At 51.0% G+C, this 17,684-nt stretch overlaps 1 long non-coding RNA gene across 1 annotated transcript in view; it reads left to right on the top strand.

The window, feature by feature from the left end:
- LOC130709017 (uncharacterized) overlaps positions 1-15,503 on the top strand; it is a 42,297-nt gene extending 26,794 nt beyond the window's left edge. Inside the window, exons 2-3 of the long non-coding RNA XR_009009433.1 lie at positions 211-299; positions 15,064-15,503. This is a non-coding gene — a long non-coding RNA (uncharacterized LOC130709017). The remainder of the gene's footprint in view (positions 1-210; positions 300-15,063) is intronic.
- Positions 15,504-17,684: the final 2,181 nt, after the last annotated feature.

Here is a 17,684-nt window from a genome sequence, read left to right as displayed (position 1 = left end):
CATGAAAGTTTCAGCTATTGTTTGATATCGGCCTTCCCTCTGCCAGCCTGTGCGATAGAACTTTCTGCCACGGTGGAAATGTTCTGTATCCACACTGTGCGAAGCAGCAACCACCAGTCGCGTGTGACTATGGAGCATTTGACATGTGGCTCGTGTGACTAAGGAACTGAATTTTCAATTATAGTTAATTATAATTAATTTCAATTTTAGCTTAAAATGCCACCTGGGGCTAGTGGCTACCAGATTGGACAGCCCGGCTCTAAAGCAAAGCCCATGAGAAAATGCAGGCCTGGCATATGGTAAGTACCCCATAAACATCGGCTGTGCTGCTTCCTCCCTCACGTCTCCCAGACTCTGTTCTCCCACTCCTCTCTCTCCTCTTACGGCCCCGTGCTTCTCCTTCGCTCTTTGTCCCACTTTCTCTCCTTGGGGCACGTCCTGTCTCTCCCCACTCTGTCCCCCATCGCTACCCTGCAGGCCCCTCTGTCAGGGCATGGCCCATTGGCATCCACGCCTCATCCTCAGCCGACTTAGCTGTGGCTGTAAATCAGCCCTGATAAGTCGCCATCTGGTCCCGGCCCTTAGCAGAGCAGAGCGAGCCAGGCCGGGCGGATCCTGGCTGGAGACAGGGAGGGAGGGTAACCAGGCCCCTCGGTGCAGCAGCCAGGGACCCTCCATCATTTCCAAGGCTGGCGCTGTGCTCACAGGGCACCCGGTGCCAGGAGTCTGTGCCAGGCTGAGCAGGGCCGCCAATCACGAGGAGCCAGGGGCCTGGAGTGGGGAGAGTGGCCAGGAGCCTGGCTGCAGGTGCCGCGGGCAGACAGCAGAGGGATGGTTTGGAGACAGGGACGAGAGGGCTGCGGGAAGCATCCCCAAAGCATTCTCTTCCCTACTTAAGGGCCTTGTTACCGTCACTGCAGCTGTGGGGCCCTTGTCAGCAGCAGGGAAGGGCATCGGGGAAGCCTTGTTCAAGAGTGAAGTTCCCATCCAGCGACAGCCCATGCCAGCCCATCTTGTAGCCACGGGCCCTCCCCTCACACAGAGCCCGTCAGCCACAGGGCACACGGCCCCCTCCAGGGAGGCTGGAATAAGCAGGAGGGGTCTGGGTCCCAGCAGGAGGGTGCCAGGCTAGTGAGGGGACACTGGGCCCAGAGCTCAGACAGAACATTTCAATAATTTTTGATTAATGCATGAATGAGTGAGTGAGTGCTGAACCGTCCCAATATTTTTGGGAACAAGCAAGTTAACGACTCAGGAAACCTGCCCTCCAGGTCTGACTCCGCCTCTCAGAACTAGCTGTGTGTTGCTGGGCAAGTACTTGCCTTCATCTGGAAAACAAAGGGGTTGGACTGGATTGACAGTTCTTAACCATTCTTAACGGTTCTTAACTGAGGGAGAGTACTTAGAAATGTGCGGGGTGGGGGGCCTTTTTGGTTGTCACAGTGACGAGGAAGTGTGATGGGCCTGGGATGCCAGCATCCTACAAAGAGCGATTGTTCCACCCAAGAAAAATCGTTCCACCAAAATGCTGGTAGTGCCCACTGAGCTGTGCCCAGCTGGGACATCGCCTGTCTGCAGGAGCCACTGTCGGGGCTCCACCCGCTGGCCCCGGCCTTGACCATTTTAGCCGCTCCCAGATTAGCTCCCAATTGGCACCCTCTGCATTTCTTCACCAGAGGGCTTTCTCTGGCAGCTGGATTCTGTTCTGCCTGCTCACATTGACAGCCAGAATGCTAGGAGTTAACAGGCCCTGGGAGCAGCCCTCACCGGTAACTGACGGAGTTGGTGTATACATACCCCAGCTCCCTATCCCTTGGGTGGGTAACTCTGAGCTCCATTCCACAGGGTCTCCCAGAGGACTCTGTTGCCCACAGTGGGACCTAGGATGATATCACTGTCCATGGGCTCCTTCCATTCCTTGTCTTACTCTCAGCTCCCTTATTGTCACTCGAATTCTTATCTCAGGGTTGGCTTTTTGGGGAGTCCAGACAAAGGTTTTCCTGCTAAGCTGTCTAGAGAGGCTGGGACATGAGTGCCCCTGCCCATCTGGAGTTTGGAGGAGACTGAATAACTGCTCAGGACTTTGAACTTAACCAAAGCCCTCGGATGGATGGTGATTGGGTCAGGTGTGCAGCTGGCAGGGACCCCTCACTGCCCAGCATCCCCGTGTCCCAAGCACACACAGGGACAGCTGCGGGGGCCCAGATCTCATTTCTCCCCTCAGCACCCTCCTCTAGGCTCATCACTGGGTGAAATCACCCACTGGCCAGGAGAGGGGAACAGCCACATGAAAATACACCCTTCTCATGACGGCCAGTGCTCAGTCATTGATGGAATCAGATGATGCCCGCTTCATCTCCCCCAGGGGCTTCTCCTTCTTTCAAAGGGAGATAGAAGTGGAGGAAGAAAAAAATGGAGCAACTCATGGTTATTTTCCATCTGTTCTCATCTGTCTGGTCTCAGTGAAAAGAATCCAACATATGCCTAAATTGTCCCAAAGACCAGGGCCAGCCATGAGTTAGAAGCAACAAATGAAGTGTGTAGTGGGGACAGGGGAACAGGACAGCAGCTGCACAAAGAAAAAGAAAATGGGGCCATGTCTGGATGGCAGATGGCTGGTTGGCTGCCCCAGCCCTCATTCCAGCCCCCTTCCCTTCCACGTGAAGGTACTAAGTGACAACCCTTCTAGCCAATCAACATGTGCTGGAGGGATCATGGGGACAGCTTTTGCTGACCTAATAAAGATACTGCCTCTCTCCCCTCCACCATACTTCCACTTTCTCCTGCTGAAAATGCAAATGTGATTGCTGGAACTTCAGCAACCATCCTGGGCTGAGAACAGAAAGACTAAGAAAATCTCAGACTCCAGGGCGGACGTCCTTGAACTTGTACCAGTAGCTAGCTACCTAGTCTTATTATGGGAGAAAAATGAAGTTTTCTCTTTTTTGGACACTGAAGTTGGGTTTTCTGATCATTGCTGCCCAACACATCCCTGACTGAGGCAGTTGGCCATGCTCTCTTGTCCTTGCACAGCTCCATCATATGTCAGCTCCAACATGTGCCCAACCTCTCAGCCCAACTTTTCATCATAGCCATTGTTGTGGGAATCAGCTATTCACAGCACCCCTCCCCCCACCTTGGCAATAGCTGCCTAGAACCTGCCCAGCATGCAGACATATGAACAACCTTAAAAAGTGCAAGGATGTTGACACCGCCATGGCATGAGGCAGCCATTGCCCAGTGATGGCCAGAAGCTGAAGGATAAATAGTGCCCTCTTACCCTACCCCACCCCCACCTTGAGTAGAAATTTTAGAAGCACTTAGAGGCCCCCAGTGTGATGGTAAAGCACTCAAACTGGCTTATTCTCCTTCCTATTTCATTCTTCCCGGCTCCCTACTTCTGTTTCTTCCCATATCCATAGACCTTGTTTCAGACTTTGTTTGGGGCTTAGGGGGACCCGGGCTAAGACATTTTAGATCACTGAGTCATCTTGATCTGCTTGCTCACGCTCTCTGGGCCTCAGTCTTCTCCTCTGCACAGTGGGTAGACCTTGGACCACATGTTCTCTGGGGTCCCTCCCTCTGTGCATCCCTGTGCCCCATCCTTGTCCCTCCACATCATCGTGTCAGCCCCAACTAAAGGTTCCCCAGGGGCAGGGCCCACGACTGCCTCAGCCTGTCTTTAGGGGACCCAAGCCAGCATCACACACACAGTGAGTGGAGGAGGGAAGAGAACAGCCAGAAGAAAGTGTTCATTATAAAGTGAAGCAAACCAGAAAGAAAAAAGAAAAAAGTCCTCAGGCTAGAAGCTCAATCATGTGAAGGGGAAGAGATGTGGTGTTGCCAGGCGGGTGCTGAGCCCATTACATGGGAATGAGCTGGGGTGGCGTGCGCCAGCCAGGGGCAGGGGTCAAACACACAGCCAGTGCTAATTAGCTGCAAGTGGCTTTGGTCACAGGTTACCAAGAGCAGAAAACACTCAGTCCTGCCAGGGCATTGCTGAGGGGGGTGGGGGAGAGGGGAGGGAGGGAAGAAGATGGCGGAAGGGCTGGAAGCACAGGGCTGGGACGCGTGGCTGGCACTGAGCTGTCCGGTCCTTTCCAAGCCACCTGACTTCCAAGCTCTCCTCCTGTGGGAGGCTCAGAGGCTGCGCAAAGAGCCCTCCCTGAGGGCCCACCTGCACCAGGTTCCACAAGAAAGGGGATGCAGTCCCTGCCCTCACGGAGGGCACAGTCCAGTATGGAAAGTACTTCTAAGATGGGGTGAGCACAGCCGAGGGAGCGCTTACCGGGGGTGAGGCTTCAAGAAATTTTCCAGGAAGGAGTAGTTTTGTTGAAATCTGGGAGAAGTAATCCAGGCAAGCAAAATAGGGGAGGTTGGGGGAAGGAAAAAGCATGCCCGGCAGAGGGACCTGCAGGTGCAAAGTCCACGAGGCAAGAGAGAGCGGGGCAGTTTCAAGAGCTACCAGCCCTTCCGGACACCTCTCCCTCAGCCTGTTGCAGCAGGCCACTGCTCACTGGGCCATGTGCCTCTGGAGGGGTTCCCCACCGAGGGTCATGGTTTCTGTCTCTTGCCCCTAGGCCTCCTGAATAGTAGAACTGAGTGGTGCAGGGTGTGGCCCAAACTGGGCGCTTGGACCCTGGACCTCCAGCTTAGGATTCCATTCTGCCCTCTCAGTATGAGACTAGAGGGAGGTTGTTAGGTCACCTTTCCAGGAGTCAGGTGGGAATGAAAGTGTATCGTTCAACAAACACTATGACAGCCTCCATGATAGGGGCAAGAGCCACAAAGAGAAATAAGTTTTGTCAGGTCCCTGCTTTCCCTGAGTCCCCACACTAGGGAGATAGATACATATACAAATAATTACAGAAAACCCCAAATAGTCACTTAAGCAAGACAGACATTCATTTCTGTCTAACATTAATCAATTACAGAAGTAGGTAGCCCAGGGCTGGTATGGCAGCTCTATATGCATCTAAGACCCATCCTCTTGCCCCTTCACCCTCCGCACACAGCTTTCATTGTGTGATCCATTATGGCTGCTGGAGCTCCAGCCATCTCAGCCACATTCCAGCCAGCAAAGTAAAGGAAATGAGGAAGAGAAGGGCACCTATCCCTTTAAGAAGACTTCCAAAGAGCTGTCTATGCTGATTTAGCTTATGTCCTATTGGCTAGAATTCAGTCAAATGGCCACACCTACTTGCAAGACAGATGGGAATATAAACTTTATTCCAGGAGTCTATGTGCCCAGCAAAAAATTTGGGATGCTATCACTAAGGAAGATGGAAGAAAGGGAGAATGAGGACATCTAGCAGCCTCCACCACAAATCAGAATCCTTCCTGGCCAAGGATGGCAGAATTCTGAGCTAGGAACTTCTACCACTGCATCTGTTTGGGGCCAAGAGGACTGTGATATATGTCCCCATCACAGAATCTCAGATTGTTGTTAGGGACTAGAAGACTGGGTCCTTGTAGGCTCTAGCTCCCAAGGCAGACTCCCCTGTCCAGTCTGCTTTCTCTCTTTTCCATCTCAAGTGGTACTTCCCAATGAGACTTTTACTTCCTAACTCCTTCTCAGTCTTTGCTTCCCAGACACTGTTTGTTCATCACTTTCAGCTGCTTGGCAAGGCCCCTTTCTCTGGTCACTGCTCAGGGTCTCGGATAGGTTTGGACCAGCTTCTTGCAGGTGCAGCCCTGCAGCCCTCATCTCTGCCGGTGACCTGCATCTCTTGCTTCCTGCCCAGGGCTTCTCTGAGGCCCCAGCATGGCTCTCCTGGTGTTACCAAGTCCAAGTTCATACTGCTTGCTGCATGACAGGCCAATAAATCGAGAGACAAGGTGTTGGGGCAAGGAACAGTGACTTCATTGTTCTAGCAGAGCAAGAAAGCTAGCAGACCAGCTTAGAGGCTCTGGGTATAAGCATGCCTTCCGCCAACTTACAGACAAGAGGATGGGAGACAGAGGCTAAGCCCAAGGACTCACAGCTGAAAGCTGTGGACTAGTGTCCCAAAGAACCATGTGACCCCAGTTAGAATTCAGGCTTCTTTTATACTAAAAGGGGAGGGGGGGTGATTGTTTGCTGCAAACTCCTTGGTGTCAGAATCCTTTGTTCTTGCAGCTGTCCCTGTAGGTCCTGTCAGGATGTTCCTATAAACCTCTAACAGGACAAATGTTATTCTCTGTTCTGCAACTTTTTATCTCTATCTCTATCTCTGTATGAATGGGAAAGTGTTATACCCTTAGAAGTCAGAGCCTTGAGAATGAGCTATCCTGTATATTTCAATCTATAGGCAACATTCTTAACTTGTAGCAAAAGCAATAGAACACAAAGGTGAAAGTAAAAGAAACAGATCCATCATGGGAGTACTCGCTTGGAGTACCTGCTTGGTGCTCAGGTAACTGCAACCAGGAAGCACTGGCCACCCTTGGTCAAGAGGGGGCGGCAGCCACTGAGAATTTTTTTCCTCCCACTCATCTCCTGGTGTGCAGCTCTGAGACACATGCCCCAAGACTCCTGAGATGACCCGTGGGGTCCAGAACCAGTTGCCCACACAGGTGGCTAATCCGACAATGCAAACTTGGCTTTGCTTTTCCCCTTCTTGGTGCCATTTCCCCTTCTCACTCCATCCCACTTGCAGGGACCACTTCCCGGGAAACTGCCCACAGGCCTGTGAGCCTTTGTCTCAGGGCAAGCCAGCTGAGACGTGGGATGTGCAGGGAGGCCTTGCTCTCTCTCTGTCCCACTTTCTTTCACACACCAGGAACTGCCCAAGCGGCACATGACCTGAATTCAGAGACCAAGTTCAAATCCTGGTTCCAAGCTTTCAGCTGTGAGTCCTTGGGCTTAGCGTCTGTCTCCCATCCTCTTGTCTGCAAGTTGGAGGAAGGCATGCTTATACCCAGAGCCACCTTCAGGGCACCACCCTCCTTGTGTTCCACACAAGTGATGCCCCTTGGTGTGTGACACGTAGCTCCGCTTACACCACAGGGTAAAGTGAGGCGGCGGGGGCATCTAGCCTGTGCACAGTAGGAGCTTAATGGAGTTTACTTCCCTTCCTTCTGCCGTTAGTCTGGGGATCCCCTGAGGTCAAGGGACCTGTCTCCCCCTCAGACTGGGGCTCCTGAGGGCAGGGCCAGGAGCTTCCCTGTCCCTTCCTCTGGCTTCTCAGCATGTGTCCCCCCCACCCCTCCAACACCCCCACCCCCGGCAATGCTCCAGTCCACTTTCTGCCCCAGAAGATGGCTGTTCTCTCCCAGGCAAGAATGCTGCCTGTGGGTCCACTGCTCAGCCCTTCTCTCTCTCTGTCCTCCTCCTGCCTGTGTGTTTGAGCAGGAACATGTTGCATTATGCTAACTGCAAGCTTACCCTTTGGTGATTAAAGGAACATGGTGTTGCAAGCAGAGCCACACTAATTACAAGGTGGAAAACACAGCTTTTTACCAAGAGACAAACGGGGGCATTCGGTGCCTTTTCCAAGCACAGCCAGGGATGTGCAAAGCTGGCACAGGTCCTAGGGAGCTGGGCAGTGGGGCTCCCCCGAGAAGCTGCCTGGTCCCCCTCTGTTTTGTGCACCCCTCCACCTGGTGGGGGGAAGAGAGTGACCTTTGCAGGGAGGAAATGAAATCCCTCCACGGGCCAGGTTCATTAACAGGCATCATTAACAGGCATTAGCAGGCACCGAACCACAACTCTCTTCCCTGGGAAAACACAGAGGCTGCTGAGGGAACAGCATGCCAAGCTGGGGGCTGGAGCAAGGGAGAGGTTCACAGAGTCAAGCAGGGCAGCCTCATTCCTGATCACAGACTCATTCGTGCAGATCTGTTCTACCCCCACCCCTAGTCCCAGCCGAGGACCCCGCCTGCCCATCACAAGGGCAGCGAAAGCCTCTGGTGCTCAGCGCCTACAGCTTTCCAAGTCACTCTGCCACTTTTCATATTCCTTGTCTCCCTCTCTCCCTCCCTTCCTCCATCCCTCCATCTTCCACTCCTCCCTTCCATCTATCATTGAGCACCAGCTTTGGAAGAATGCTCAGCCCTAGGGATACACAGTGAAGAGAAAGACACAACCCCACACTCATGGACTTTGATTCTAATAGAAGAGACAGCTAGTAAGCAAATGATGATAGAAAATATTAGTAAATAGGATTGGGATGGGTGTTTGAGAGAAAAGTACAGGGGAATTTACCTAATCTGGGGTTAAAATCTTATTACACAATAAAGCTCGAGGTTACTACGTATCAGGAGTTGTCACAACTCCACTCACTCACTCACTCGTTCATTCATTCATTCACTGCTTACCGAAAACCACAATTTGCCACGCCCTGCGGCCTGGGCGGAGAGGAAGTCAACAGCACCTCTCTTCCCTCATGGAGCCCCCTTTCCAGACGGGAGACAGACAATGAGCAGCTCAGTGATGGTTACAGTAACACCCAGCGCCAGGCATGTGCTGTAGTTTAGATACTTCATAGACTTTATTCCTTATAACAATTCTGGGGGTCACTATTATCCCCAACCTACAGGTAAGGAAACTGTTATCTCCATGAGGCAACAGGCTTTTGGATGTCAGTGCTGCCCTGAGCGCTTGGAATAAAAAAATATGTATGTAAACTCCAGCAGATCAAGAATAACTCTGACCCTTCCCCGGGCAGGGAGTTACCGTGAACATGCTGGCTCCTCGTCCACATCCCAGTGCCAAGGTCACCCTGGACGGTGCCTGACAAATCCTTGCTGAGCGGATGAGGAAGGACGGTCTGATCCGCAGGATCGCACAGCCGCCCAAGCCCACGAGCATCTCCCGGCTCAGCGGAGGCCCACTTCTTTCCTTGATAGCGACAGTTTCCCAAAGCCTGCAGGGGGAGGTCATTTTAAATGCAATGATTTCTTGTTACATATGTCTATTGACTTGTCTCCACATTCCACCAGCATTCGCCAATACTCAGCCAACAGAACAGCCCACTTACACCAATTCACAGCAGACAAGGATGTATATATTCATCGCCGCCAGCTCTCCTCTCCTGAGCCGGGCTGTTGCTTCCAGTGTATCAGGGCTCACAACCTTGGGGGCAAGCGGCCCTTTGCAGTGGGACATCCAGTTCCTTCCCTCTCCTGCCTACACGCCTTGCGTTGCGGGAGCTCCCCTGCCAGGGTGGGAGAATTAGGGACATGTACATGACACAGGTGGTGTTGTGCCTCTCAAAGTCAAGGGTGGCGGCAGGGGTAAAACAGGTGAAGCTGTTGGATCAGGTGAGGTCTTTGTCTCATCCTTGAACTTAAGTTCCCCATGTTCAGGCCTGACAGGAAGGTTCTGTGCTAGGACTTGGGGAAGTTCATGGAATGAGGCTGCAGGGGCTGATCTGTAAGCTGGGATGAGGGGAGGTGGGGACATCACCCCATGTACCAGGTATTTCAGATCTTTAATCGCTCACCCCTCTGGGTCTACCTGCTTCAATATCTGAGCTGGAGGCGAGGATCCCTGTCCTCTTCTGCCATCTAGAATGTTGGGGTGGCCACACTGAACTGTCAGTGCCCCCCTCCCATATCCCCTCTGGTACACGACAGCCCACTTCCAGATGCTTTTAACTTTTTGGCTGAGAGCGTTCCTTGGCTTTGGAAGCCTTTTGTGCCCCTTCATGGAGGGCTAGAAGAGCTGGGAAATAAACAACCCGGGAGTAGCTCAGCCCGTGATTGACGGGAGCAGGTGTATAAATGCCCCAGCTCCCTCACCTCCATGGGCACAGAAGTCCAAGGTGCAGGTTCTGCACTGGCTTCTAGAGCTCCTAGCAAGATGAAGCAGGATCAGCTGGGGATCTGATCGTCAATGCTTGTCTGTCTTGGCTTCCTTCCCTTCCCTGCCCCACTTCCCTACTCCTCCTCCTGAGTTTTCCAGGATCAGCTCCTGCATAAGCTACTTGCACACAAGTCCTTACTCAGGCCTCTGTAGGGGAACCCAAATGAACAGTGGCATCATTGGTGTGTGGATTCAGATCCTATTTGTATTACTTAGACCTTGGGTCAGAGACTTAAGCTCTCTTTGCCTCCATTTCCTCGTGTGTAAAATGGGCATAATGACAGACCCTACCTCATAGAGTTGTTCTGAAGATTGGATGAGTGATTACATGGAGAGCCTGACAATAGTACATGGCAAGTGGTGAGTGCTCAAATGTGACTAAACTGTGAGCCCCGCAAGGCCAGGGGCGTTTCCAGCCTCACACACCTTGTGTGTGTTGTTAACCATTCCCAGACAGGGCAGAGTGCTTGGCAATATTTACTAAATCAAATTCTTGTCCTAACTCCGACTCCGGTGTTCCTGACTTTGGCTCCTCCTCCACTCCTGACTACATGTTGTGTTGTGAGTCTGGGCTCTGGTTCCCAGCCTGGCCTGCACCTGCATCCATAATGCACTGCTGCCTTTGCTGAAGTCAATGGTGTTGCTGGGCAGGGGAGCCTGAGGCCGTTCCCAGGTGACCCTGCCCTCTCAAGGCACACACACAGGCCCGGGAGGTCAGACCCGGGAGTGACGTCTTCGTATTAAATGAGACCTATTCTCTAGCTTCGCTTCCCTTCACCCTGGGCAAGGGCGCCCGCAGGAAGCCCAGGGCAGCCTCTCTGAGGACTGCGATTTCTAATTAGCCTCGGCTCTTTGAAAAGAGTAAAATGCTACACAAATGGGAGTTGTTAATAAAAACAAGTGATCTTGTTGGGGTTGAGCATGTGGCTGGCCAGGCCTCTTCTTTCTCCTTGATGGAGGCAGCGTAATAGAAAACAGTACTAGAAAGAAGCAGACCAGGAGTTTAGTCCCACCTGTTACTAACTCGCTGGGTAACCTTGGACAAAGTATGTCTTCTATGGGGGCCTCTGTGTCCTCCTGGATAAAATGAGAGTTTTAAAAGCTCCTCCCATCTCTGATTCCATGACAGACCTCACCAAGGATTGCAGGCAGCAGGGCCAGACGTTTAATACCTATTACATGCCTGAGGATTCTCACCTATGGACTAATTTATTCTGCACGATGACCCAGATTACCTCTGGGTTTATAGATGAGAACATCAAGGTTGGGAGAAGTTACATAACTCATCTAATGTCATCTAATAACTCATCTAATGAGTTACATAACTCACCTAATGTCACATGTTAACAATGATGAAGCTGGTGTGTGTGCATTCGTGTGTGTATGTTTGGGCATCTGCACACGCACAGGTGTGTTTGTGTGCACATCGTGTGTATGCATGTGTGCACATGAACATGTGTGTTATGTGTGTATCTGTGTACATATATGTGCCTTTGGTGTGGACGTGTGTGTGCACGCATGTGGGTCTGCTTGTGTGTATTGAGCTGCATGTGTGGGGTGCACACGTGTGGCATCTGGTCAATAGCCAGTTTTGTCTGAGATGCCCCTGATGGCAGTCACCCCAGGTCCCATCCTCTCGCCTTTTCCTTCTTTCTTCCCTCCTTCCTGTGTCTCTAGGCAGAGCCACCTGAACTGGTTTTCTTTGGAAGAGAAAACAAAGCCTGCTCTTTCCAAACTCCAAATTCTTTTACCTGCTGGAAAATCCATAACAATTAACTAGATCTGCTGGAGGGAAAAAAAAAAACCCGGAACCTGCTGAGATGGCTGTAGGAAAGGCGGTTGTTCTCTTGCGCAGGTTAAAAATTCAGAAGGTGCATTGGCATATGATATGAGGCGCAGTCTTTTACTAAAGAGATTTAATGGCCCACAATTCAATTTGAACTGGAAGATTCCCCCTGATGACTCTTTATAAAGTCTTCCCAAGACCTGAGTCGATATCTGGGGGGTTGGCAAGGAGCAGCAATCGATTAGCTGTCTCTGCCAATGAGCATTACAAGCCGAGGAGGGTGGAGGGGAGTTGCCTCATAAAATCGCCCCGTATCAACTGGCTGCAGGGCCGTCCAGGCTGAGACAAAGGATGGCTAATGCAAGGCCTGAGAGCTAATCAAATTCTCCAGGAACCCACTGGGCTAAATGAATCCAGAGGCCCCTCTCCTACCAGGCGGCATGTAGCAGGGGCCAGGAGCCAAGTTTCTAATACTTTCAAGCCAAAGGATCCTCAGGTGTGAGGTAAGACCTGATCGTACAAGATTTGAAGTTTCATTGTGTTCTAACCAGTTCAGAAAAGAAAAGAGAGAAGTTACTGTGATACCACGTTTTTTCCTTAGGCCACTGATTTGGCAACCTCAGCTGTACAAGAATATAACAAGGATTCCAGAGTAAGAAAAAAATGGCTTCCGGGCATTTAAAAAGTCCTCATGATAAAGTCTCTGCATTAAAATACATGCGCTACTCAAGGAAGAACAATTCAGACCCTCACTCAGAACCTATTAACTCTTGTTTTATACATGATTCTAATGAGCTTTATTTTTCTGGTCTCACATGACAGTTTAATACTAGGAAACAAGTAAGATTTAAGTGAGTAAGGGATGGCTATGCTAAAGGTAGCGACGTTATTGGCCACAAGAGGTAATAGCTCAGAGATAAGGCAAAGAAACTATAAAACCGGAGTAGGGTGGGCATGAAATTTGGAACCACTTAGGGCAAGGGCAAACTGTTCTATATCCTGGAGTCTCTGTATTAGTCTGTGATCAGACTGATTTTGGACGCATGCAGCAGTAAGCAGCAGCTTGCAGCAAGCAGCAGCAAGCAGTAGCTGGAAGCAAGATCTTAGTTCCCGTACCGGGAGTCCTAACTGCTAGACCACAGAGGCCAGAGGCTACACCCTAAACCCCCAGCTCTTGCCTGCCTTGTCAGGAAAGAATTCAGGCAAGGAGGCAGAAGGTAAAGAGAAATGTAAAAAGTTTATTGGAAAAGCAGAGTACATGTGGAAAGACCCATGGGCAAACCCAGAGAGAAAGAGTCATGCCTTTGGGAAGTTTAAATCCTTTATAAAGGGACAGTTTTCCAGGTCTTTGTCTTCCTTCTGGCCAATCATCTTGTTTTGTCCTCCCGGCTAATTTGTCTCAGGGCCCTCCCTTTAGGTGAACACGCACCTCTCAGCCAAGATGGATCTTGACGTGAAGGCATCTGGGAGAACCAAGACTCATCATGGCCTAGCATTGTCCTCTGACTTTTGACCCCCAAGGAGCCTTTCTGCGCATGTGTGGTGTCTCCCTTGCCCCAAGGAGGGGGGAAGCAGAGATCCCTTGATCCTTTATTCAAACAAGGTTTTGCCCCTCTTTGTTCTTACCATGACTGTTATCTTAAGGCATCCACATTTACCCTGTCTCTGTAGTTTCTTCCATTTTGGAAAGTAAACAGGAGGCTGGTTTTATTTTGTTTTATTTTTTATTAATTTATTAATTTTTGGCTGCTTTGGGTGTTCGTTGCTGCATGCGGGCTTTCTCTAGTTTCGGCGAGCGGGGGCTACTCTTTGTTGCGGTGTGCAGGCTTCTCATTGCGGTGGCTTCTCTTGTTGCGGATCACAGGCTCTAGGTGTGCGGGCTTCAGTAGTTGTGGCATGTGGGCTCAGTAGTTGTGGCTCGAGGGCTCTAGAGTGCAGGCTCAGTAGTTGTGGCATATGGGCTTAGTGGCTCTGTGGCATGTGGGATCTTCCCGGACCAGGGCTCGAGCCCATGTCTCCTGCATTGGCAGGCGGATTCTTAACCACTGCGCCACCAGGGAAGTCCCAGGAGGCTGATTTTAAATGTCTAACCTGAAGCCCATCTATCTCCTGTCTCAGGAAATGCAAACAGGAGGCTAGTGCCCAGCCCAAAGCCAACTTTTTTCCTGCCCCATGAAATGTAAATGGGAGGCCAGTTGTAAATGTCTAACCTGGGGCCCATCTATCTCCTGCCTCAAGACTGACAAAACAAAATACCATAGACTGCGTGGCTTAAACAGACATTCATTTTCTCATAATTTTGGAAGCTAGAAGTCCAAGATCAGGGTGCCAGCAGGGTTGGCTTCTGGTGAGGATTCTCTTCTTGGCTTGCAGATTGCTCTCTCCACACTGTGTCTTCACGTGGCCTTTCCTCTGTGGGCACAGGAGGAGAGAGAAAGCTCTGGTGTCTTTTCCTATGCTTTTAAGAAAACCAGTCCTACCAGATTAGGGACCCACTCTTATGACATCATTAACCTTAATCACCCCCTTAAAGGTTCTATATCCAAATACAGTCATATTAGGAGGTTAGGGCTTCAACATATGAATCTGGGGGGCCACTATTCAGACCATAACAGCCGCCAAAGCCTGCAGTGCCCACCATGGGACAACAGTTGATGTTCATAAAGAGTTAGCAAGGGTAGCTTTTCAATCATGTGTAGTTACTTCTCTTTCAGACAGCAGGGAAATAACGGACGCATTTAATAAAGACTGCCAGAGAATATTGGCCAAAACACTGGCTTTTAAGGGAGAGCACTCCACTTAAAAAGAATGTCACTCTTGTGAACTAGTTCTTTTTCAGGGTCTTGACACAGCTGTTAAGAAAGGTCACCCTCAAATTAAGGATCATTTGAGGAGAATTTATTAAAGGGGTGTTTACAAAGGTGCAGGTAGAGAGGGACCCACAAGGGGGAGCACTTGTAGACCAGGCTGGGAAGGGTGGGGATGTGATGCCCCAGGCCCTGAAGCCCAGGTCAGCGAGACCCTGCGACGAGAAGGCTGTGAGTAGAGGGCTGACCTACAACAAGTGGAATCTCAGCTCTAGGGGGTCAGGCAGATCCCAGCAAGGAGGAGGGAGGAGATGGGAGGTAAGTCACCTGAGCTCTCTATCTCTTCCCTCCTTCCCTCCAATCTCAAATAGGGGCTCCCGTGTGCTAAATCTGACCAGAAGCCAGACATCAGGCAGGGCTGAGTGCGTGGTTTCAGCCTCCTTGGGGTGGAGCGTGGACACGAAAGAGTAAACCAAAGACGCCCTGGTGCCTTACCTTTTCCGAGGTGCACCTGGCCCTGCAACAGGTCATCTCCCCTATCCCACTGGGTGTTGGGTAGGTGCAGGGGCTGGGGGAGCTACTTCCTCTCCTCACTTCCCTCCTTCCAGCTCTGACCCTGTTTCATTCTCTTGTCTTCCCCAAAGATAAGAGAGGGAAAGAACTAACCTAAAATGTCTCTGCAGCTCCAACTTGCCGTGTCCCGCCATCAGACACCACATACCGCATACATGTCCCCGTCCTCAACAAGAAGAGAAACTCATTTCACACCATTAGACGTTTCAAAACGGAGCTCCATCATTTACTCAAGCCCCACCCCACCTGAGGATCCAGTGTCACAGCCGCCACCAGTGCTGAAAAGAACAGAGGCAGCTTTTCCACACCTGCAATGACTGATTTGCACCAAACCGCTCTAATTAGCACATTCCACGCTATGATTAGGCTTCCAGGGGAAACATGCCAAATGCCATTAATTATGGATGTGATCTTACATTATTCACTTGGAATGTTTGTTTTTCTTCCTTGATGTGCCCCTTTCATCTCCCACTAACTCCTTGTCACACCCAAGAATAGATCCAATTAAGCCTCCAAAAGCGGGACTTTGTTATGTTAAAGAAAATGTAAACTGAAAATGAATCACTTCTTTCTTCTCCCCAGTTGCGGCGTTGGTGGTGATCAGGAAGCAACCAAAAGAGGCGAAGCCACGTGGTTTTCTTCCGTCCCTTTCCTTTCTGCAGATCTTGGTCCACGTGGCTCATCAATGCCACCTTGCTCATTCTTATGGGAGCCTGGATGGGGATCTCTTAGGCAGGTTCCTCAGAAGTAAATCCGGAGCTGAGGATTCGTGCGCAAAGGATGTTTTTAGGAAGCTGCAAAGGAGTCGGGGAAGCAGGACGAGGAAGGCGAGGCAAAGGGGGGCAATTTCAGGCCACGCCCCAGCGGGAGCGCTGGAGCATAAATTATACCTCTGCATTTCTAAGGCAAGGGAGCCGGGCTTTCAGACTTCTGCACAGGTCAGTCATTGACTAAGGACTGCCGGCAGCCAGAGAGGGTGTACACTCCCAGGCACTTGGTCCACTGCAAGTGTGGACCAAGCAGTTCCCAAAGGCAGTTCTTTGATGAGACTAACAGGCGTGGGCCATTAGAAACTAAATGCAAGCTGGAGACCGGCTGCACAGAATCTCCACTAAACGGGGATCTACAGGATCACAGACAGCAGAATAGAAAACGGAGCCCCCAAAATCAGCATGCCCCTGTGTGGTCTGTGGGCACGGTGCTCCAAGCACCCAGGTGGACCCCGCACTGTGCTGTGTGATGTGGTAGAGACACAGGCAAGTCCTGTTGGACTCAACACTCCATGTCAGAAACTGGCCCAACACAAATGAGAAGAAAAATCTGAGGGTGTCAGATTAAATGCAGGTGTGTGTGGTTGAAACGTGATTGCTAGAAAGAGTCATAAATGTGAAGAGGTTCTCCTGGGAGAGTTAGAACCGAGCTGGGTTCAAGAGGATGAAAAGGAAAAATAAAGATTCCTTACCTATAGTGCTTTATGCTGCACAAAGAGCACTCTCCCTTCTGTTTTCTCATTTAAGCCTAGAAACGACTTATTATACCCTAAGGTGGTATAATAGACCCATTTTACAAATGGGAAACGTCGAGGCTCAGAAAGGTCATGGGCTGACTTGTCCAAGGTGCTCAAGTACTGTATGGTGAAGCAGAGCCTTGAGTTCCTTCCCGCCTTTAGATTCTAAGGCCTGTGTTCTCCGCACTATGCCACACTGCCTCCCAGGGAGCAGGATCTAGCAGGGCAGAGAGGACAAGGAAGGGCATTCTGGGTGGGGGAACAGCACAAGCAAAGTCTTGGAGGCTGAAATGTACATATAAAGGCTATGAGGAAAGGAGCTGGTCTGATTAATATCCATATTGTAGTAGCCTTGGAGGAAGGTCGTTCCCACCCCCTTGATCTGTCCCTACCATGTCACAGTGGAATAATAGTCTCCCTCTAGAAGGAATCCAGGCCTGGAAGCAAACCCCATGTGGAAGTGGCTGCCTGTCCAGGCCTTTTAGAGTCAACAGGAGTCACGTAAGAGGCATAAACAGGAGGCTGGGAGCCAGAGGGGTGCACAGAGCTGGAAGGACACTGTTGGTCAGAGACCCAGGCCGCGAGAGGCTGCTCTGTATGTCCCAGATAGGCCGGCAGCCAAGAGCAGCGTCGGACAGCTAGAGATGCCCACAGACAGTGCTGCCCCCGTCCAGTCACCGCTGCTTCCTGTTCCATCTCAGCTTCAGAGTGGCATTAGGGAAAGATGGGCTGTCTGTCCAGTTCACCGGACATTTAGTAAGCATCTCCTATGTACCAGAAGTAGGTACCCAGTCTCCCATACATGACAACTGGGGTATTTTTAAATCTGCCCACGGAATCTTTGGCACTCCTCCCTTCAAAAGGGGGAGCCTAATTCCGTTGAATGTGGGATGTCCTTAGTGATGTTTTTCCTCGTCAATAGAATGTAGTGGAAGTGACAGTGTGTGACTCCCAAAGCTAGGTCATAAAAGACGTTGTTCCGTCTGCCTCTCTTTCTCTTGAATTGCTCACTCTGGGGAAAGCCAGCCAGCTTCAAGTCACTCGTGCAACCAGGAAGAGGCCACCCTGAGGCGCACAGCGCCTCCTGCCAAGCCAGCATCAGCTCTGCAGCTGTGTGAGGGATCCGTGGGAAGCCACTGCTTCTCCTCCTGGGCTCCTCCAGCCCCAGCCAGACCTTCAGATGAAAGCATCCCTGACCAACATCTTAACCACAACCTGATGAGA

This window comes from Balaenoptera acutorostrata, chromosome 10 (assembly GCF_949987535.1).
Source record: "Balaenoptera acutorostrata chromosome 10, mBalAcu1.1, whole genome shotgun sequence".
Taxonomy (NCBI): Eukaryota; Metazoa; Chordata; class Mammalia; order Artiodactyla; family Balaenopteridae; genus Balaenoptera; species Balaenoptera acutorostrata.
The sequence above is the reverse complement of the archived record's forward strand: the minus strand, read 5'-3'. Positions and strand labels throughout refer to the sequence as shown.